Source organism: Sturnira hondurensis, unplaced genomic scaffold (assembly GCF_014824575.4).
Source record: "Sturnira hondurensis isolate 20B ecotype Veracruz unplaced genomic scaffold, ASM1482457v3 Scaffold0022464, whole genome shotgun sequence".
NCBI classification, from domain to species: Eukaryota; Metazoa; Chordata; class Mammalia; order Chiroptera; family Phyllostomidae; genus Sturnira; species Sturnira hondurensis.
In genome coordinates this window covers 224,779-247,385 of record NW_028095095.1, presented here as the reverse complement: position 1 = coordinate 247,385, position 22,607 = coordinate 224,779, and the positions used below count along the sequence as shown (strand labels likewise).

At 43.1% G+C, this 22,607-nt stretch overlaps 1 pseudogene; it reads right to left on the bottom strand.

The window, feature by feature from the left end:
- Positions 1-18,856: 18,856 nt before the first annotated feature.
- LOC118979502 (rho GTPase-activating protein 20-like) lies at positions 18,857-21,535 on the bottom strand (annotated as a pseudogene).
- Positions 21,536-22,607: the final 1,072 nt, after the last annotated feature.

Sequence of the window (22,607 nt, the reverse complement as noted above, 5' to 3'; positions counted from 1 at the left end):
ATTCTTATGAAGATGAACCAGGTAAAAAATGTGGAGCACCTGGAACGGTTTCAAGTAAATAGTGGGTACCCGGCAGAGGGTGGCTATTGCTGGCATTCTCACCGCCATCATTAACGGCAGTGATTCTTAACATTGCCTGCAAATTAGAGTTCACCTGAGGCACTTTAAAAAAGGCAGCATCTCAAACCAACGAAGCCAGAAGTTTTGGAGTAAGACCCAAACATAAATAATTTGCAGTCTCACAACCAAGGGTATATATATATATATTTTTTTTTCTTTTTTTCAGTTTGGTGACACTGCCCTATTAATGAGCCCAGAATCTACTACGCACCTGTTATCACGGCTCAGACTGTCCCCCCTGCTCCTCTGTCATAAAAAGTTCTAAGCACTTATTATCTGTGCACAGAGCTGGTCTGGGGTGCAGACCAGGTAACGTAGGTAAGATACATGCCTGCATGGTGGGAAAGGCAAACAATTCACAAGGATAATGAATAAGCAAATACAGATAAGCACTTCGGAAGTGTCAAGACAGTAAGTAGTGGGATGACATAGAGGGTAACTGTAAGTATGGTAGGGGTTACTTAAAACACGATGGTCAAGAAGACCTCCATTTCATTGCTTCTTGCCACCCGCCCTATAGTCAGTAGAGATGCAGAATCTTAGACCCCGTCCCAGGGGCATCAAAACCTGTATTTATGTTGCCCACAACCCGATGCTCAGGATTGTTAACTCATGTCAAATGCTTCTTTTACAGCCCTCGCTCTAATTACTTTGAACTGAATCCTTGACATCATATGAATATATCTATCAACATTTTAGTACACCCCATCAAAGATAAAGACTTTTTTCCTAAGCTTTTCATTTGATCAACCAAATAGATAGAGATAGGGTTTTTTTTTTTTAATTCTTTTTATTTATCTATCTTTAGAGGGGAGAGGAAGAAGAGAAATATCCATGTATGGTTGCCTCTCGTGAGCCCCCTGCTGGGAACTGGCCTGCAACCCAGGCATGTGCCCTGACTGGGAATCGAACCGCGATCGTGTGGTTCACAGGCCTGTGCTCAATCCACTGAGCTACACCAGCCAGGGCTTAGATAGAGATACTTTTTTTAAACAGAATATTGAAAATGGAGAGGGAAGTTGTTGAGGGTGGGTGGAAAGGGCCAGCAAATGATCAGTGGGAACAAGAGGTATTCTTCTGCCAGAGTAAACTGCAGTCTCATTAGGCAACCTGGTAGAACCAGCAAAGAAGCAGGTGGCCACGGGATCCAGGAGCCTGGGGAACTCTCCAAGCTGGAATATATACCCAGTATTCATCCATAAATAGGCGGTCTTTCAAGGTACATGGCGGCATCCGAGGAGAAGGTAAATAAACATGGGAGAAACCTAGTCCTAAGCCCTCGGGCATGTAGGTGACAAGAGGAAGGCAAAGTAAAAGGACCCTAAAAACACCAAGTTGATGAGACTGGGAAAAAACCCCAACAACAACAAACAAAAAACAAGAAGAGGGTGGCATTCGTTAGAGGGCCTCCAACAAGAGAATGAATGTCCCTAGCGGGGAAGGCTCCATGGAATTGAATGACGAAAAGGAAGGTGTGGACATGTCACTGTCTGTTGGATTGGGGAACTGGGGACTCTGAGAAAGGAGGTTTGGGAGAAGGGACCACGCACCAAAATGGAATGGATGTTAACAGTAAGTAGATGGCCCACAGTGGCCCCTGAGCGATTCATAACTTCATGGGTGAGAAAATACCAAAGTCTTTGAATTATTTCTTTTTTGGAATATGATTTAGCTACAGCAGAACAGTGAATACAGATGCACTAGGGGAAAGGAAAAAGAATCTATACAGATGACTCATGTAAGAGCAAATGAATGAGAGCGGAGCGAGTTCACGGTTTAAGGTACGGATTTGTATTTTTAAGCGTTTCTTCTTTGTGGAGTTGTTTTTCTTTATTTTATGGAGGGGAGATCACCGTGGGATGCTGTACCCTGAAGGGAATGATCATGGAGGGGAGACAAGCAGGGGTAACAGGCAGATTAAATTTAAAGACCGTAAGAGGGTAAGGGATTCACGGCTGCAATTGGATTTAAAAAAGAGAAGGAGCAACTTTAGGGGATACAGGTACGGGGGGAAAAATGTAAATTAGCTTGTGGGAGGGTGGTTGTCTCCTACGGTTTTAATTGCTTTCACTGAAATGTCAGGGACGTCTGTTCATACTCAAACACATTTAATTGAAGTAAGTGAAGTAAGTGAAAAACACTTCATTGTTTGGTTTTCTTTATAAAAGCAATCAGAGTTCTGTAAGAAGATATGTCAAATACCAGGCAAGATTTGTTAGAAGAAAATATAAACTGTAACAACTGATCAAAAGCTGGAGAATAGAAAATGCTAGATTCTTTATGCCTACAGTTTTTTTTAATATATTTAATTGAACATGCTATTACAGTTGTCCCATTTTCCCCCTTTATTCACCTCTGCTCTGCACACCCCCTCCCACCCACATCCACCCCTGGCCTTAGTGCATGTCCATGGGTCGTACATATAAGTTCTTTGACTTCTAGATTTCCTATACTATTCTTAACCTCCCTGTTTATTTTATATCTACCATTTATGCTACTTATTCCTTTTTTAAAAGATTTTATTTATTTTTAGAGAGGGGAGAAGGAAGGGAGAAAAAGAGGGAGAGAACTACCCATGTAGTAAGAGAAACATCAATCAGTTGCTTCTTGGACAAGCCCCGACTGGGGACCGAACCTGCAACCCAGACATGTGCCCTGACCAGAATCCAACCTGTGACCTTTTGCTTTGTGGGGTGACACCCAACCACTGAGCTCCACTAGTCAGGGCACCTACAACTTTTCTTCATTCTCTCATCTGAGGAGTCTAAGACAGATTCAACACAGACTTTCCCTACACGAACACAAATCGCATTCCGCCCAGCAAAGCACACACACTAATGTCTGCTGGCCAAGGCTGCCCCTGTGTGTGGTCTGCCTTGGAAGAAGATTATTGGAGATCTCATGGGCAAGACCGCTCTTGTCTCCCCAGACGTCATGGGGGTTTGTCCTAACTGGAACTACACTCCTCCCACCTGACTTCCCAGAGCTACCAAGAAAAAGCTAACGGATTTCCTCTGAACAGAGGAAGGAAAATCAATGGTTGAAATGATCCTTAAGAGACAGTCTGGTAACAGAGAAGCAAGGAACTAATAGCTGTATTATTTTTAACAAGTGACAGGAGGGAGATAAATCGCTATAGGAAGCTTTTTTGTTGTTGTTATTATTTTTGTTAACACTTAGGTGAAGCTTCAGAACCAAAGATCGGAGTGTGTTAGTAGAAGGCATTCTGAGCAAATACCTCTTTTCCTGGTTCTATCAGTAGCTAAAATAATATCTGAAATGGCCCTTTGATATATTTTCTCTAGAACCAGACACTTTTAAACTAGCATATCAGCATGAATATCTGATAATAAGACTTTATACGCTTTAAAATAAACTCCAGAGTTGAATGCTCACATTCAATTGCATACTGTTGTAAACACCCCTAAAATAAGCCAAAGCCACAAATACTGAAATCTCAGCTACTTTAATAGATGTAAACGGTAAGGACTCTCCAACAGATTTGAAAATACGCCTCCATTTCATCATTTTATATCCTTTGGGAAAAAAACTAAAATACATTGTTTAATTCCCCACATCTCCTCTGACCTGAAGGAGGAGCCCAGCATATCTGCTTTTGATGTAAGAATCAATTAAAAAGGTTCTGGTCACACTGGCTACACGTTTTTTCAGCTACATCAAAGGCCCCATGCTAAGGAGAGATTCTTTCTTCCATTAAATCCTCCCTTGCAGCTAAACTGAATTTTTAATGATAATATGGCTTCTTGTGAATATCTTCCTTGTCGTCCCCTTCTCTTAACTATTTCAGTGTACTTGTGTGTGTATAAAGATAATTGGATCTTTTAGCAGATTTAGTGAAGAAAGATGAAATATTTCTCTGGCTCTTGAGATTGCTAATAACTGTGCATTAAGTTCTGATAAACTCTATGTATTTCATAACGTTTTAAATTTGGAGGCTATTTACCACGGATGTTTTAGACATAGCTGTGATTAACTCCTGTTTTGAAATGTACACTTTTAAAGTCAATTTTATTTTTTTTTCCCAGGGTCATGCACAAAACTTGAAAAGTAAAATTTGATTAGAAACAACAACAAAAAAGCAAACTCTAGCTTTGTACTGTTCCCCCTTTTCCTGTTTTGCTGCCTGGGAGCTGCCATGCCAATGCTCCTTTTTTCTCTTTCTTTGTTTGCATCCTTTTTTAATGAAGTACATCCTCAGGCTGAATGAAGTTTGTAAATGTTTAAAAATTCGCACGAATGGAAATGTTTAGAATATATTCTCTCACCTGTTTGACAAGGTGTTTGAAAACCATCTTCCTGCAAAATCGTAAGAGTGTTGCTCCACCTGCCTCCAATTTTCAGGATGGGGATTGTCATGAAACCTCAGATAATCCATATAAGACTTTTAAAATATTCACGTCTAAAAACTCTCCTGGATATTTATTTCTTTACTCCCTAGTGGTAGGAGGTTTCTCCGCAATGTTTTAAATCCGGAGACCGGTGTCTTTCAGCGCTGGAATGTTTTCATTAGACATATTTTTGATAATTTCTCACCATCACTTGCTCTCTTTTCCTAAGATTATTACTTCAGTGTTGGACCTTTTACATTAATACTCCTAATTTCTTATCTTTCCATCACAGAGTCCATCACTAACTTTTTGAACTACTTTATGGGACACTGTGTCAACTTTTCAACCTATCTTGGCTGTTTGTGTTCATGGAGTTTGTGTATTGACATCATCAGCCTCAAACTTCACCACAGCACAAGATCACATTATCTCTTGAAGGATATGTTTGGCTCCTGTGCTGCTTCGTCCTTCTAACTCTGCTGTGTGTGTCCGCACCTTCTATTCTTGTGTTTATAGTTTCTGCTTCCCCTTCTGCGTCTATGGGCTTCTCCAAATGCCCGAGGGTACCTGGGGATCTGTTTCCGGCTTAGGCTGAGGCGGTCAACAGCTAAGCAGAAATGTTGCCACCCCAAGCAAGACCCATCCATCCATTTCATTGTTTCAATGTTGCACGGTCAGCCAGCTATTTATCTTTTGGTGGAAGAGCCATACTTTAATGCCTTTCTTCCAGGGTGGACCTAGTTACTTCAATGTCCCCCGGGGTTTCGGAAGTAGAACAGAATGGGCAGTCTCACCATTCAGCATGCACTGTCCTTAATATTTTTATTTTTGTCTATGGATCTTACGCCTCCTCCTTATCTTCCGTCCCTATATGGGGAGCCTGTCACATGGGTTCCTTAGACAGCATCTCAGACGACATGTGACCTGTTTCAGAGCGAGCTGAGGAAGACAGGAAGAACCAGGTTTGCAAGAGAACCTTGGAGTCCATTGCCTCTTACACAAGGTTGAAAAAAAAATGCATGTATCCATGCTTTGCCATAGCCTACAGAATACCTTTTCATTTCCTTTCTCTCTTTTTTTGTGTGGGGGGGAGGGTGCTGCCTATACCTTATCCTTTTTCAAATGATCTCTTGCACTTATAGTTTATCTCAAGAATCCTAAAATCGGCGTTCCTGCTTCGCTCATGTTCAGTCTTCATTTAAAAGTCCAGTGACACATTTCTTCACAATGTACCAAGAATGCAGTTTATTTTTCTGAGTTTTATTTTCCTCTTAACTTGGGGTGATCATTTAGGAAAATAAAAATGTCTTTCCTCTGCTTAAACTAAAAATTGAGTACACTTCAAAATATATATGATGAATTTGTCTATAAACGTTTACTCTTGTAAATGAAGAAATGAAAGTGTAGGTAACAAAATAAGTCAAAAAAGAGAAAGTTGATAAATACTGAGAGAACTTTTATCTGAAAACTTCCAAGTGGTTTTTTTCTTGTTGTTGTTTGTTGGTTTATCTGGTTTGTTTCTTTTTTGTTTCCACAGAAACGTTAGGCAATCTACTATTCTGGAAATCATTTATAATACATAATAGCCGTTCCATGGCACTGACTGGGGAGAAACAGAAATCTGTGAATGGTCTTTATTGTATCTCTAGTTCATTTTCTACTCAATACTTACTCAGGATAAAGATGTAGTCACTGCAAAAATGGGTATGGAGAACATTAGGAAGAAACCTTTAAGGGCGCTTCTTACTAAGGAAATTTTAACACCTGCATTCATGATGTTTAACATCTTTGTGCTCATTCTGTCCTCAATTAGAACCTTCTCCATCGATCCTATACAATAGGTCTTCTTTCTGATTATTTTGACTTCTCTAATTAGGGCAATAACCTCTTAAAAATTCTACATGTGCAAAATTTTGTTTAAGGAATGTTATAAAAGAATTGAAAATGCCATATGTAACACTGCAATATAGCTAATTTAACACAAGTGTGTGTGTGTATGTATATCAAGTTACATGTTTACATTTTGTTTAGTCAAGTAGCAAAATCATTCCTATAAAAAGTCCACTATTGCCACAATTATTAAATATTTTGCTATAAGTGGTAAGTGGTAACAATAGGCAAAGGGACAAAACAGCAGATACCCCCAGAAAATGGATGAAGCAGAATTGTACAATTATAATCATAATTATATTGTGATTGCCTATGGTACATAGAAAATGCAAATAGAGAGATAAGTATTACGATTTATAAGATAATATAGTATGATGTATAATATAAAATTAGAATTTTAGAAATTGTTAGCTATCACATACAAACTATATTCAGCCCTACATCACAATTAAGTTTACAGGATAAGTCTTGTTGACAGGATAACTCTACTATGAAGTTATAAAATTTACAAGAAATGTACACTCTCCACCTAAAATGCTTTGAAACTTTACTGAGGTACACATAAGACTTGAAAAAATGACTTTTGTCCATTTTGTCCAAAATTGAACATTAAAAAGTAACGATTATCACCAAATGTTACTATATATTTAAACAATTCCCACACAAGCACTGGCGAGTTCTCCTATTTGTCTTATTTTTGCTTTTGTTTTGAAACATGGCAAACCTAACACTAACATTCATATAGAAAACTGAACGTTTAAGAAAAGAGGCAAGAAAGTAAAGAGTGGTGACTAGCTCTACTGAATATTATATTTAAGCACATTTTAATGTTCGATTAATTCAGTTTGATGCTGGTGTCTGAACAGACAAATGCATGATACAAGCAATGAAGTCCCAAATACAGTGAAATGCACAAATATTTACCTAATAAATAGTACTAATAAAACTTAAAATCATTAAGAACCAACATGTTTTTCAACAAATTGTCTTTAAACAACTGCATAAAAAACAACAATGAAACGAGATGAAAGCAAAGTGAGAGCTCTATATTACTTCTTACACCAGAATGCTAAAGCCCAGATTTAGCGAAGATTTAGTCATGACTATAAATAAAATACACAAAAGTCTGCGTTTAGCAAAAGCTTTTCTAAGCATCACCCCAAATCTGGAGGTTACAAAAGACAACATGATAAAAAAAGAATAAATATCAGCACTACGTGGATGTCAAAACACTATAAACAAATTCCGAGATAAAGAGCAACTGATGATAAATGGGATCGATTATAAAAACCTCCCTTTCTTAACAAGCAAAGGACTTCGACATCAGCAAAAGGCAAAAATAACCAGATGCCAATACAGAAAATGAGTAAACAATGGACTGCAGTTAAAGAGATTGAAGTGCCTTTTAAAGCTAAACTCTATGCTCCATCACACTTATGTGAAGAAAAAAATTATTAATTTAAAATAAAAAGTACAGTTTTTAAGCATTTATATGGGTAAAAATTAAAATGTTCTATTTGGCGAACACTGTGGAACCCACCCTGGAGATCCACAGAGGCTCTGCCCCTCCCAACTCACCGTCTTCCAAAGCTGCTTTTCCATGAGAATGGCAGGTCTTGCCTCCTAAATCCAATCAAACGAGTAATAGCTGGCTTCAGATGAGAGTTGTAACTTGACTTCACCTGGGAATCTCCAAACCCAGCACAAATAGCAACCAACTCAGGTTGCCCAGATCTCAGGCAGGGTACCCGGGACAAAATACAGGTGGGGACTGACCTTGGCCTGTACCAAGGGGGAAAGCACAAGGCCAACACACCCACTGCACAGCTACAGACCACAGTGGAGCACCACCAACCTGCCTCTGCACAGCTGATCGTCCATGGAGAACAGAGGTTGGTGGTCAGTGGTCAGAGCCAGTCCTTGCAGCTGAGTAGCCTAGGGAAATCCCTCCCATTGATCTGCCAATAGCAACCAAGGCTCAATAACAAGAGGAAGGTGTACTCAGCCCACACAAAGGGTGCACCTTTCACACCCACCTTGGGTGGTAGGGGAGACCGTGCCACTGGACCCCACAAGACACCTACTACATTAGGCCACACTACTGAGACACAGAGTCAAAGCAGATCTACCTAATACATAGAAACAAACACAGAGAGGCTGCCAAAATGAGGAGATAAAGAAATATGGCCCAAAGGAAAGAACAGATGAAAACTCCAGAAAGAAAGCTAAACAAAATGGAGATGAGCAATCTATCAGATGCAGAGTTCAAAATGCTGTTTACAAGGATGCTCAAGGAACTTAGTGAGGGCCTCAGCAGCATAAAAACGACCCAGTCAGAAATGAAGGATACACTAATTGAAATAAAGAATAATTTATAGATAGGGAAACAACAGTAGAATGGATGAAGCCAAGAATGAAATCAACGATTTGGAACATAAGGAAGCGAACACCAACCACAGAGAAAAACAATAAAAAAAAGAATTAAAAGAATGAGGTTAGTATAAATAGCCTCTGGGACAACTTTAAGAGGTCCAACATTCACTTCATAGGAGTGCCAGAGGGAGAACAGACAGAGCAAGAAATTGAAAATCTATCTGCAAAAATTGTGAAAAAAAAAAACCCTTCCCTAATGTGGTGAAGGAAATTGACATGCAAGTCCAGGAAGCACAGACAGTCCCAATTATGATGGATGCAAAGAGGCCCATGCCAAGACACATCACTATTAAAAGGCAAAAGGTTAAAGATAAAGAGAGACTCTTAAACGCAGCAAGAGAAAAGAAGTTAGTTACCAGAAGGTTGCCAGATGGGAGGGGGGAGGAGGGACTGGGTGAAGAGCTGAGGAGATTAAGAAGTGCAAATAGGTAGTTGCTGAATAGCCACGGGGATGTAAAGTACTGTATAGGAGATGGAGCAGCCAAAGAACTTATATGCATGACCCATGGACATGACAATGGTTGGGGGACTGCCTGAGGGAGTCGGGGGGGCGCTAGGTGGAGAAGAGCAAAAAGGAGAATATTAGGACAACTTTAATAGCATAATCAGTTAAACATCATTTTTAAAAAGTTCCACTTACTATGAATATTCCAAAATAGGAACTAACTCATTTAGGGGGGAATCATGAATTCCTATCTTATTAAAGGTTATTCTACAGCCCCTATCTATGAAAATAATGCTCACACCATTAACCTTCAATTTGTTAGAACATACCCAAAGGTATACTCGCAAAGATGTGTGTTTTACTTACTATAACTAATTCTTGTACAAACTATCAGTAATATTCCCTTAAAAAGAGTTATCTTATCATTAGATGCATATGTGATTGCTTGTGAGAAAGAAAATTTGGATTTAGGATTCAGGGATGGGAAAGGGACATTTTATCACATTCCTCTTTTTTGGTTGACTGACGTTTCACTAAGTGCACATGTCACCTTTTAAAATTCAGACACACACGCTGAAGATGATGCTAGTAAAAAAAAAAAAATGACCCAATAGAAATAGAAAAGTGAAGAATGGAAAACGTATGATACAGTCAAGAGTTGCTAGGCTGATTCACCAAATGTCTGAAAAGTTACTCTATGAAGTCTGTATATTTGCAAGAGCCCTGACACAAACAAGCCTGTCGTGATGAGTGTGTGGCCATTTGTACATTGACAACAGCATCAAGAATGAATATCAGGTTCTAAAACAAACACAACGATTTTCCCTCCACAGACCTGTCAGCTGAAAGAGACAACGTGTAATACACTCACACTGGATCCTCACATTAGAAAGTAACACAATTGACAGAAAGTTCTCCTTTTATGTAATGTTAGTATTCCAAAGTTTATCTCAGAATATTGAAAAAATAGGTTTTCTCGAGGTGTACTATGGTGAATTTCAGGCTTTCTGACTGTAGGGCTTAATCTAGTGACACAATTTAGAATAAGCGTCCATGGGTATTATTTTTCTCCACTGAAGAATTGAGCAGCAGTAAATTTGATACTATAGTCCTTGACAATTACTTGGAATATAGCAATTGTATGTTCCAGGTAAACGCAGAGCTGCACAAATCAGCGAGACTGGGGATAGGAGAATGATTTGTTTGTGAAAACTAAAGAGCCACGCGAACATAGATCTCAATGAAAGGCAATGAAAATGCCATCTTCCATTTGGATCATGTAAGGCGTGTGCAGTTTATAGAGCTCTCTAACAGAAATTGACATTTTATTTTTGACTGGAGCAACAACTGTGAGTAGCGAGGGAAGCTATTATTATGGAAGACGAAACTGACTTTGGGTGATGTGGTCAATTTCATAGGGGCAGATGAACAGCCAAGCCAAGCTCTAAATGCTAGACTTTTGATGTCAAATTTGGGCTCTCTTCCTTATATCTAGTTTGCTGACCCCAATATATATTCATCTACATTCACATATATTCATATACATTCACATATATATTCATACTTATATTCATCCATAAAATATAACATAATAGTATAATAAACATGATATTTATACACATTAAATATATATTTTTCATCCCCTAGAGGTATTCTCTTTCTTTGCAATTTATTTTTCCAGCTCTAAATGTGATTAATTCTCTTATGCTTTCTAGGAAGTTACTTTTTTTTTTTTTAACTTGGCTGGGATTTTGGACACAGACAGAGCTATGGTGGGGAAAGGGTGTACAGTTAAGCGGTAATACACACACACGTACAAACGTAAGTAAGGACAGAACATACCTGACTGCTGATAAGGAACAGAGGAGCCACTGGGGCCTGAGAAGAGAGATGATGTCTAACAGGTAGACACATACCTAACAACACCAAGCTAGAGAGAGGTCAGAGAAGATATGGGAGGAGAGACTTTTCTTACTCATCCTATGAAGGGGAAGCCGATGGAGAGAAGTTGTAGTGGAGAATATTGGCCGCTATAGGTCCTTACCCTGCTTCCTCTCAAGGCCTGTACCAAACCAATGTTTAGATTATACCAAAAAACAAGGCTAGGAAAACACATTGGTATGTATTCTATAGTAACTTTTTTTGTTAATAAAGTTAGCATAGCTTAGTCTCACAACGCTATCTGTTAGCACTCAGAAGGAAGATGTAATCAAATGTTTCAGTTTTTAAGTTTTGGTAAATTCAAGGTTTTGGTTTTTTGAAAATCAAAAAATTTGATTGCCAGCCCTGGCTGGCGTAGCTCAGTGGATTGAGCTCGGGCCTGCGAACCAGACGATCGCGGTTCGATTCCCAGTCAGGGCACATGCCTGGGTTGCAGCTGGTTCCTTGCAGGCTAACTACCAGCAGGGGATGCACAAAAGGCAACCATACATTGATGTTTCTCTCCCTCTCTCCTTCCCCTCTAAAAATAAATAAATAAATAAAATATTTAAAAAAAAACGTTTAAAAACATCCAACACCCATAAAAAAAAATTTGATTGCCAAGAAGGCAATCACGCTATGCACAGAATGGACTGAGGGTATACATTCCTAAGCCATGCCAGCATCTGACAGGGGAAAGTGAAATCAAATGTCTGAAAGTGTTATGTAAATCATTAAGCCTATGTGTAGAGGAAGGCTTCCATAATGAACTTGTGTGTATTTACTTTATTATCACCACTAGATTGTATATGCCTCTTAAGACTGTGACCATATTTTCTGTTTCTCCCTCTTGTATACCGCATTGCTTTGGCTATCATTGGTGTCATGAACAGCTTTCTAAAGTCTTCCATTAAAAACATTTTTTTGATACATAAATGTACAACCATTTCTATTTTCTGAATCACACAGCACAGAGTGAAATGCTGAATTGCTCTGGTTCTGCCACTGGAAACTTAAGTGAGTAGGTCAGTAAACCTAAAATAGTTTTAATAATAATTATCCCATGACATTTTCATGAAGATTAAGTAACTCATTTGAAGAACTTGGAAAATGTGACCAAATATCATTAGTAGTCACCATTAACTGATTTCCTTGACTAAAGGAAGAAATCATGCACTGTTTTGAAAAACACTGGAGATGGGAATGTTCTGGGTCTCAAAATACTGCATCTCATCCAAACAATGCTATAGTTTTTTTTTTAAAGATTTTATTTACTTATCTTTAGAGGAGAAGGGAAGGAGAGAGGGAAAGAAATATCAATGTATGGTTGCCTCTTGTGAGTCCCCTGTTGGGAACTGGCCTGCAACCCAGGCATGTGCCCTGACTGGGAATCGAACTGTAATCCTTCGGTTTGCAGGCCTGCACTCAGTCCACTGAGCTACACCGGCCAGGGCAACTATAGTTTAACTGACAGTTTACAGAGCTGCTACTTGTATGTTGTTCATGTGTTTGAAATTAGCTATAGTCTTTCAAGGAAAGATACAATTGAGAAGGTTTATGCCAGGTTTAATTTCATGATTTGACCCAACAAGATGTCACCATCCATCTAAAAATCGACTGTGATTTCCTGTCATTCTCTAAAACCAGATCTGAGCTGCAAGACCCCAGAGCCCTGTGAAGTACAACTTCTCACTCAGACAAAGGATGTATCTCAGCTCCAAATTGCTCTTCATATTTTTACATTCAGGACATGACTGAAATACAGAGCAATGTAGACTCTGATCTCCCTGCAGAGAAATAAGTGATGGGCACGATCTCCAGGACAGGCAGAGATCTGGATGAATGGACCAGCTGAACACATACACGCACAAAACCAAGCTTGAGCACGCATCCCAAGTTCCTCTGGTCATCTTGGGCTCATCATCTCAAACCCTCTCTTGGGCTCATGTAGCCAAAAATTCCTTGTGTGGAGTGATTTTCTTTGAGGTTTTGATGGTGTTTGTGGGTCTGTTACCTATTATTGTTGTCTAACAAGTAATGTGATACAGGATCGCTGTTCTGTGAATTGAAAACCACTGGCTTACCTTGTGCAGATATGTTTTTCAGGTTATTAATAACTTAGCAATATCAGGAAAAAGTAATATCGGAGGCACATTACAACAATCTAAATCCATTCATTGGTCTGGCACTTGGAAAATTCTGGATTGCCATTATGGATAAAAATCATTTTAAGAAAAAATTCTCAGCTCTGAATTCTTCCTATGCAATAATGAGATAATGATTACATCCAGCAGAATATGCATGGGTCACTTTTATCCATGTAAATAACCAGCAGCATGCAAATATCTTTTTATCATAATCCATATCTGTATCTACCATTTTATATCTATCCATCCATCCACCTATGCATTCATTCACCCATCCATCCTCTGGGTCAAATTCAGTCAACTTCACAGTGAGGAGCTAACAGCAGCCCACCCCGTTATTATAGATACTGGCCGTGCTAAGTCTTGTGTTATGGCACAGCAGTCACGCAGGACAAAAGAATTCTTTCATTTGGCATCATCAAGCATGGCCCTGCTGAGCACCCCATTCAGGAAGAGGCGCAGGTACATGATTAACAGGCCGTACGGGACACTGACTAACGCATGCCTAGGTTTTTGCTTGCTCTTAATCCAACTTCAAACAATTCTTTCACAAGCTTTCTCTCATTTCTGCCTCTGACAAGAGCAGCCCATTTGATTTAATGTGGGCTTTATGTTAAATTCATAGACGTTTCTTCTCATCTAATGGCAGATACCAAAAAGGGATTGGCATAGAAACTGGAGAAGATTGTGCGATTTATTTAAACAACAACCCCCGCCCCCGCCAGTGACTCACACTATCATATTATAAACCATTAACTGATGCATCATTTTCCTCATTTTTGCAGAATGAAGTTCCAAGATTTTACGCAACCCAAAATGTTTATTTTATCAAAACACAAACCTAGACAAGCAGTTGAAAAACACCGAAATGAAAATGTGTGTGTGTGTGTGTGTCTGTGGGTTTTAACAAAGAGATCCATTTTGACACTGGGATGTGGAAATTAAAGACCCACGTGCCTTCCCTTGATGCTTTGGAAGCGGGGGAACTGCATTCTTGTCAGGGTCTCAGCCTGGGCCATGCAAATGCACTTCCTGTATTTGGAAATGCCATCCTGGGGAGCATGCGTGAAGAGGAGGGGCTAAAAAGGAAGGAGGGAAACAGGCCCAAGTGGTGGGTGTTCCCACGGTGGCCACCATTCTGCGGGACAGATCTGTGACCCTGTGGAACCTCAGAGGATCCTGGCTGAGAAATTCAACCTGTGGGATACGAGTTGGGGTGCTGTTAGGTTGCCCCTGTGTTAAGCTGTTTGATGTCTGTGCTGAACAGGCTCCCACAGGACACACGGGCCCGTGTGAGGATATTAAATGGGTCAGAACAGGGAGTCAGAAATAAAATGGAAACAAACAAGCCGAAGGTGTTCAGGGTGTTGGACTGAAACTATAAAGTGAATAATAAGATCAAGTGAAAAACAGAGTCTCCTTACAGTCTGAAAGTTTAAAGTTTCTCTTGGCATTTTACATTAAGAGCTTGGAAATCGGACAGCCATTTAATTAGAAATATTTTACACAGAACCCTTCTTATTATGTAGGAAAGAAATGTTATCAAAACACATAACCTTTAAAAAAATCGCCACGGCTATTTTACATTACATTTGTTCAACAAAGAAGTCTTAGACTTCCTTTAAATTGCTTCTGTAGTACATATGTGTCAGGGGAAAAAAAAGGCACAACTCCTTCTTCCATTGTGTTTTTTCTTACATAATCAGGCTGGGACTGATCACCTCAGCATCCCAATTAAGCTAATCTGGCACTTTAAAAACTCTGTGTAAAAAGCCAATTGCATATATGCAAAGTTCTCATTAAGAAAATCTACACTAGTCACGCAGAGAGTTCTTTGACTTAACTTTTTGTCTGGAAAAACAATTATATCTGATTTCCATGATTTTAATTGTTGTGATCTCCACTGGAAATGCCTCCAAGTCCCCAGTGAACCAATTCATAATCAGCGTCATGTGTTTTACTTTGAAATGCCTCCTTCCCCTAAAGCAACAGAGACTCAGGTACAGCAGAAAAAGTACTGGACTGGGTGTCAGGAGACTGGAGTCCTGCTCTGAGCCCCGCCAGCAGCCAGGGGCGTACAGGTGGGACGGCGGGGTCAGCCCTCCCAGCCTCGCCCCCCACGTACTGGTCAGCGATGAAAAGTTTGGTTCTGGAAGCAGATTTAGCATCAGGACGCTCTTTCTCTGATTTCAACTCCAACACTGAGTGAATCTGAAATTTGGGGCAAATCATGTAATTTCTCCAACTCTCCCTTCCATCAGCTTTTAATTGAAATTTTAAAATACTGAATCAGGGCTGTTGTTTGTTTTGATTTGAGACCCAAAACAACTTGGGTAAAGCACTGACAGAGAGGGCGGCCCATTATAAACAGTGTTAGATTTNCTGCTCTGAGCCCCGCCAGCAGCCAGGGGCGTACAGGTGGGACGGCGGGGTCAGCCCTCCCAGCCTCGCCCCCCACTTACTGGTCAGTGATGAAAAGTTTGGTTCTGGAAGCAGATTTAGCATCAGAACGCTCTTCCTCTGATTTCAGCTCCAACACTGAGTGAATCTGAGATTTGGGGCAAATCATGTAATTTCTCCGACTCTCCCTTCCATCAGCTTTTAATTAAAATTTAAAAATACTGAATCAGGGCTGTTGTTTGTTTTGATTTGAGACCCAAAACAACTTGGGTAAAGCACTGGCAGAGAGGGCGACCCATTATAAACGGTGTTAGATTTTCTCATTATTTGCCCTTTTGCAGAATGCTGAGCAAGAAGCCACTGGCCCAAGCTCTCTGCTACCCTGTCACGCAGCCTTTCCTCACAGATGCTAAGGCCTGGACTTCCCTCGTCCACCGAGGGCTGAACTTGGACTTCCCACGTCTTCCCTAACCCCTGGCCTGCTCTGTCTCCTCCAGGACGTTCACCTGTGGATCCCGAAGTCTTGCTCTTCTCTCCTCTGCACAGACACACGCTCTGTTGCTTTATCCCACGCATGTGGGAGTGCACTCTCCCCAACACCGTATCTCCCTGCAGGCGTTTCGCTCTTTTGTCACCGCGACATTCTACAGAGCTGTCTACACAGTCCCCCTCCACTTCCTCTCTCATCCACTCCTCACCCCACCTGTCAGCCTCTCCCACACTGGTTCCTGCAAACTCCTCTGTCCAGGGTCCTGAACTGTTCCCAGGATGTGATCCCAGACTTCTCTCTCATCTCACTCCGCTCTGCGCACCAGGCAGCAGCGCCCAGCCCTCACTGTTCGTGAGGACACTCCCTCTCCTAGTTCCGGTCACTTCTCCATCCTGAGGTTCCTGCTGTTAGGAGTTGACTGATTGTCAGTTTCTTGCTAGATTCATCCGGGTTCTTCTCCCAAAACTGAACCCATCCCCACTCCCCCACCCCCCGAAAAAAATCTCGTCTATCCTCGTGGATGTAAGCATTGCGTAATGGAACTTATGCTCAACTTTGAAAAGACAGATGATAGATGCTTGCTAGATAAACACAGGTTGTTACTTCTCCGGCGTGTGACTGCTCAGGTTTACATCCTCGTTGCCACTTACAAGCTTTGGACAAACCCTGTGACCTCTCTGTGCGCATTACCTTGGTTCCATTTCATAGTGTTATTGGAAGTGTCATCAATGTTGAGTCCTTTAAAAAGTGTCAGGCACACAACAAGTGCATACATATTTAATATCATTGCTATTTTTAGACTAATTAAGGTTATCACTCCCCTCCTTAAACCCTTCTTCCATTGCTTCTAGAATAAAATTTAGCATCTTTATGTCAGCCCAGCAGGCCCTGCTTCGTCTGACACCATCTTCCCCCTCAATCTCAATTCATATCCTCTGCCCCCTCTTGTTCATTATCTTCTCATCAGGTGAGATTTTTTTCAAGCTTCGCAGATATGACAACATCTTTCTTGCCTCCAGGATTTTACACACATCCACCCACCCTGCTTTCCTAAGCGGCCCCTTCACACCCTTTAGGGTCCAGTGTGAGCTTATCTTCCCTTTCTTACACACTGGCCCACGGCCACGTAGCCAGGGTTGCGCCCCACCTCCCGACCCCAGTCTTCCACCCGGACCCTTCTTTGTCTCCTTCCCAGCACCCATCACAATGGAATAGCTGATGCTGGTGTTTCTTTGTTCTTCTCTGCCAAAGTGTAAGGTTCACGAAGGCAGGGATTCTGTGTTTCCCTGCGCTGTTCTGTGCCCCACACTGCAAGGCACTCAAAGCTATTTGTGCAAGATGAAGTAAGAGAAGGTATTGAAGAGTAGTTGCTTTCCCCCTCTCAGTATAAAGTATATCTTGAGATAGATCCAATGAGGAAGCATCTTATAAAGAAGTAATCAGGCAACATTAAAAGCACACTGGCAAGCGATGCCAGAGTGAACGTCTGCTGGCCTTGACCTGTGTGCCAGCTCTGGTCTCACAAACTGAAGGGTCAACAGCTCCACGCCAGGTCAGGGCACGTGTCTGGGGTGTGGGTTGGGTCCCCAGTGAGGGCACATGCAGGAAGCAACTCATTAATGTTTCCTTCTCACATTGATGTTTCTCTCGCTCTCTTTCTCCCTCCCTTCCCCTCTCTCAAAGGAAGGAAGGAAAGCCTTTTGCATTTCTGCATTTACGGTACTTTTTAATGAATGAAGAAAAGGATTGATACTATTTGAAACATGTCTGTGTAATACCACACATTTTCCCTTCTTCTAAATAAAATGGAATATCTTGATCTTACCTTGCTAAAATTTTTGAAAAAATAATAGTTTCTTTTTTTTATTTGCAGAATGGTACTTCAATTAATAGACAGCATGGATTTCATACAGATCGAGTATCAGGCTGACTGCTTAGCTCTGACGCCTTCCAAAGTCTCTGCCCAAAGCCAACTGATCCCAGCTGCCCCCACACCTCCCCTCTGCCGGGACCTGGCCTTCTGCTTGCCTCCAACACCTTCCCCCTGCTCCAGTGGGGCTTCTGGTGGGCTACAAAGCCTTCGGTCTGCTGCAGCCTGGTCGAGTGCTCACTGTACACACCGTCTGGCTACTCCAACAGGGCCTACTGCCTACCTCTGACACCTTCTCTCTGCTCGGACCAGGTCTCCTGCTCACCTCTGACACCTTCTGTCTGTTGTGACCTGGCCTCCCACTCCATCCATCTACTCTCACCAGGCCTTCTGCTTGACTCCGATACCATCTGTTTGCCCGGCCTGGCTTCTACTCCGCTTCCACCCCTTCCCTCTCCTCTGACCAGGCTGCCTGCTCTGCTCTACGTTCCTCCATTGCCCTTGGGCGGATGTCTTTCTGCTTAGCCTCCGGTGAGGTAGCTTCTGGAACACCAGAGGCATGCAGAGGTAATACTGTGGTTTTTCTAGATAAACTGTTTTCCCTTTTATCTGATCTTACTTCCCTTTCTTTCTTTTTGGGGGACCAGTGTTTCAACCAGGCCAGACCTTTCTGCCACCGTGTGCTGGTCTGAGGAGTTTCAGACGCATGTGTAATGGACACTCGAGGGTGTCTTCTTTTCCACAATCCAGATAAACCTCCTCTCCATGCAAGTGACCGGCCCCACAGGTCATTTAATGTTGCTTCTTTGCAGAGATCTCCCTGAGATAACTCAGTGTGCCCAGCTGGTCCTCGGTGTCACGGTTTGAGCCACACTGGTCCCTGCTGGGACTCTGAGGCCTCTCCTGTGTGTGGTAGAGGGTGTCCGATGTGTCAGCCTCCAAGGGCTGGTTCTTGGGACAATCACATGGTGACATGTGGCTGCAAGATGCCACAGACTTGGCCACAGGTGTGGATTCAAGGGGCTGTTGCTTCTGAATTCTCTCCTCTTTAGGAAAGTCTAAGTCAATGTCACTCAGGTTTAACATTTCTTCCACCTCAGGTTGGTCAAGGTCGTCATCATGAAGGGTTAAGAGGCAGCCCATGCTTCTGCTCCCCTCACCAAGGTCCTCCATCAGGTCACTGCACGAGGCATCTCGGTCCTCACTCAGCGCACCCTCCCGGCTGTCAGGACAGCCGTCTTCCCTGTATCAGAGGTGGCGGAGGCTCCGTCTGCGGTATTCTGTCTCACTGACGCCTCTCCAAAGAGGGAAGTGAATTCCTCTCCAAATATTCTACAGCAACTTTCACTCAGAAATTGAACAAGTGGAATACTCCTTTTTTATAAATTCGTGTTTCTCATTCTAAGCTGAAGGAAGTAGGCCAAAGCATGCTGGGAGTGACACACACTGCCAAATTAAACGCAGTCCCCTGACCGGACGAGGAATGTTGTTCGATGTCGTGTAATGCCCTGGAAAGGGGCCGCAGGAGAACAACGCTGGTTCTCGGAAGCTGGTCCAACAGTCTCTGAATTCTGTTTATTTCCTGTTCATCCTTTTCTGGATCCATTACAGAGACCCCGGGATCATAGAGACCTGATGACAGAGCACTTCCAGGAAATCTTTGAAAACCGACGTGATCACAAAAACAGATTCATGGTCTAGGTGGACCTCGACTCCAGAATTTAGGTTCTCTTTCAGCTCTGCAAGATTCCATGCTGGCAGACGGTCTAAATATTCCTTCGGTGAAAGGTCCTTTCTGATGAACACAAACAAGCATCTCCCAGACGGGTCTGTGCACAGGGTCCCACCTGCAGAGATCTGGCAGAGACAGGCCAAACAGCTGTCCTGGCACAGGAGAGGCTGGTGACGTGGGCGAGTCATCCAGGTGAGTGCCACCGTGCCACCCAAAGAGCTGCTTGGTGAGAGGTCTTAACTTTGAAGACCTTTCTCCTTTGAAAGGTCTTTTGCCCCGAGTCCCTGAGCTGCTGGGCCGCAGCCAGGCCTCTGGGCTTCGGGGTGACCTGGCACCATGTCTGCTGGGGCAGCTGTTCCATGAGGCAGAGCTCTGGGAGGTTGAAGGGGCTGGTGGCGTCCTCTGAGCCTTGCACGGGAGTGTAGAGGCTCGAAGATGAATCATGCTGATTCTGTAGGGACATTCATGCCCAATAAGTGAACACGGTGCCTTTTCTCTGCCAGAAGTGACCCAATATTGGTCATCCCTCTCAAAGCCAGTCATGCTTAGCCTTGGCAGTGACATGTGGATAACATCATTCTCTGTATCTCAACTCCTCACTGTTATGGTTTTGGAATAGAAACTACACCAGATGTCTTCGGTGAAAATTTGGAGGGGAATGGTCTTCAGATGGCCCTTCTCTTTCTCTAGACTCCCGTGCCTCCGAAGGAAAAAGAGCCATCTGTCCTTCTGTTCTGGGGAGCTGACAGTGGCCACCAAGTTCACCAAGGGCCAGGCCAGGACAAACGATGGTGTGGCATCAGGGTTAGCTCCTCCGACTTCATTCACTCAGCTTGCTGAGTCCACATGTCACTCAGATTCATTTTACTTTTCACCTTCCCCCTGTTACTACAGGTGGTCTGGGCCATCACAAGCAGATCCTCCTAAAGGAAAAGGGGTCACCCCGCCTCCGCAGGCCTCTCTGGAGCTCTACCAGGCCCTCAAGGAGCAGAGGGGGAGCCAGTGCAGACGGAAATGCACGCGTGTCCAGGATAGCAGGAGGCTTTTCCTGGGTGCCAGGCCGTGTTGGGTGGGCTTTACCCTGGAGATGGAGCGCACCCCCTGCCTCCTGCTAGTGCTTTCATTGTCTTCATCTCAGTTGCTGGGAGCCCCCCAGACACCACCAGCCCTGATGACCTGGAAGCTGATGCCTGGAGACCTGAGGGGAGACCCTGGTCTGGCATCTAGAAGGGCCCAGAAAGACTCTGGCCCAGTCTTGGCCCCGCCCCCTGGCTGTGGGAGGCGGGGCTGCCTGCCTACCTGGCAGTGGAGGGAGAGGAGGGCGAGGCTGCTGCTGGGTCCACTCAGAGGGTGGTGATGTTCAAAGACTCAAACGCATAGAGTACACGAGAGTGCACTGGAGAGATCTGGGCGATGGCGCAGGGTGCTGGGTGATCTAGGAGAGGCGGTTTGGGGTGTGGTCTGAGGGCGGTTGAGGCGGGAAGTTGTAGAATTATAACAGAGGGTCTGTCATTAAGTCACCATGGCGAAGGTGTCTTGCACCCAGGTGACATGTGTTGGGGGTGGGGCTCATGGTGCCCTCGGTGGCCTTGCAGGGCGGCTGGCACCCTCATCTTCTTGCTGCGGGGCCTCCCTCCTGTAGACATAACCTTTGGGGGCACGTACTCAGAATCTCTCAGCTGCAGGGCTCCCTGGAGGTTAGCTGAGTCCCAGCCCTTCATCTCCCCTGGCGGGCCCATCGGTAGTGAGAGAGCAGGCGCCTTGGGCACCATCTCTGGGTCCTGTGAACGTGGGGAGGACCGCAACCTCGTCCTTTCTTTAGTCCCAGTTCCAGCACATGCTGGGCGAGCCTCCCTGAGCTGCTGCAGCCGGGCTGTGGGAGGCAGAGGGTTGGGACACCCCCCCACCCCCCCCACCCCCGGCCACTGCTGGGTAAGGCGGGCGGGCAGGACTCAGCCATAACCGGTATCTTAAATATTCTAAATATTCTATTCCATGTGCTTATATTTACTTACCAGCTTTTTGAGCATTCAACTGTAGCATCTGTAGGCTTCTGACAGTCTAGTGAGGACTGCATTAAACATTGGGAAAGCTTAGCCTGTGCATCAGGCGTAATCCAACATCCCACTTAAAAAGTGGGTTTCATCCCGTAGAGAACCATTGGGAGCCATCTACTCTCTACCAAGAGCAACTCAGCCCTTTGTGGCAATCAGTCCCCCAGCGCAGCGAGGTGCCAGAGGTGATTTACCTCCCCGGGGGCATGGATTGCTACCCTAGAAACCTGGAGACTCAATTTACCTCATACGGTGAACACAAATACGAGAGAAGGCTGCTTGGTGTACAGAGCAAAGCAGAATTAGGACAGACAAGAAAAACAGCTTCAATCTTTACTATCACACATATTCAGGTCAAAACAAAAAGGTCCTATAGCTAAGATGCCATTTTTCTTCCACAGGTATTTTGGGAATTTGTACTTTTTGGGCTTAGTGTCTTCTTCCGCTGCTTCATGTGTCAAGATCCTGCTGTACCATATCGACACATTTGCAATTAGCCTGTAGGGCACGGAGACATTCTCACAGATCATGGTGCTGTATGACAATTTCCAATACATAATTTTTGTGAAAGTCTATGAAAAGCAAAGAAAAAAGAATAAAGCAAGTGTAGAGTGTCCTGAGTTGCCTTGATCACACATGACCATGAACCGAAGAGTTACTGTTTGCTTCCTGCACCTAGGGAACAAGGACAGTTACCCATGGAGAAGGTACATTAGTCATCCACCAACTTTCTTGAAAGTGAAAATAAACTTGAGAA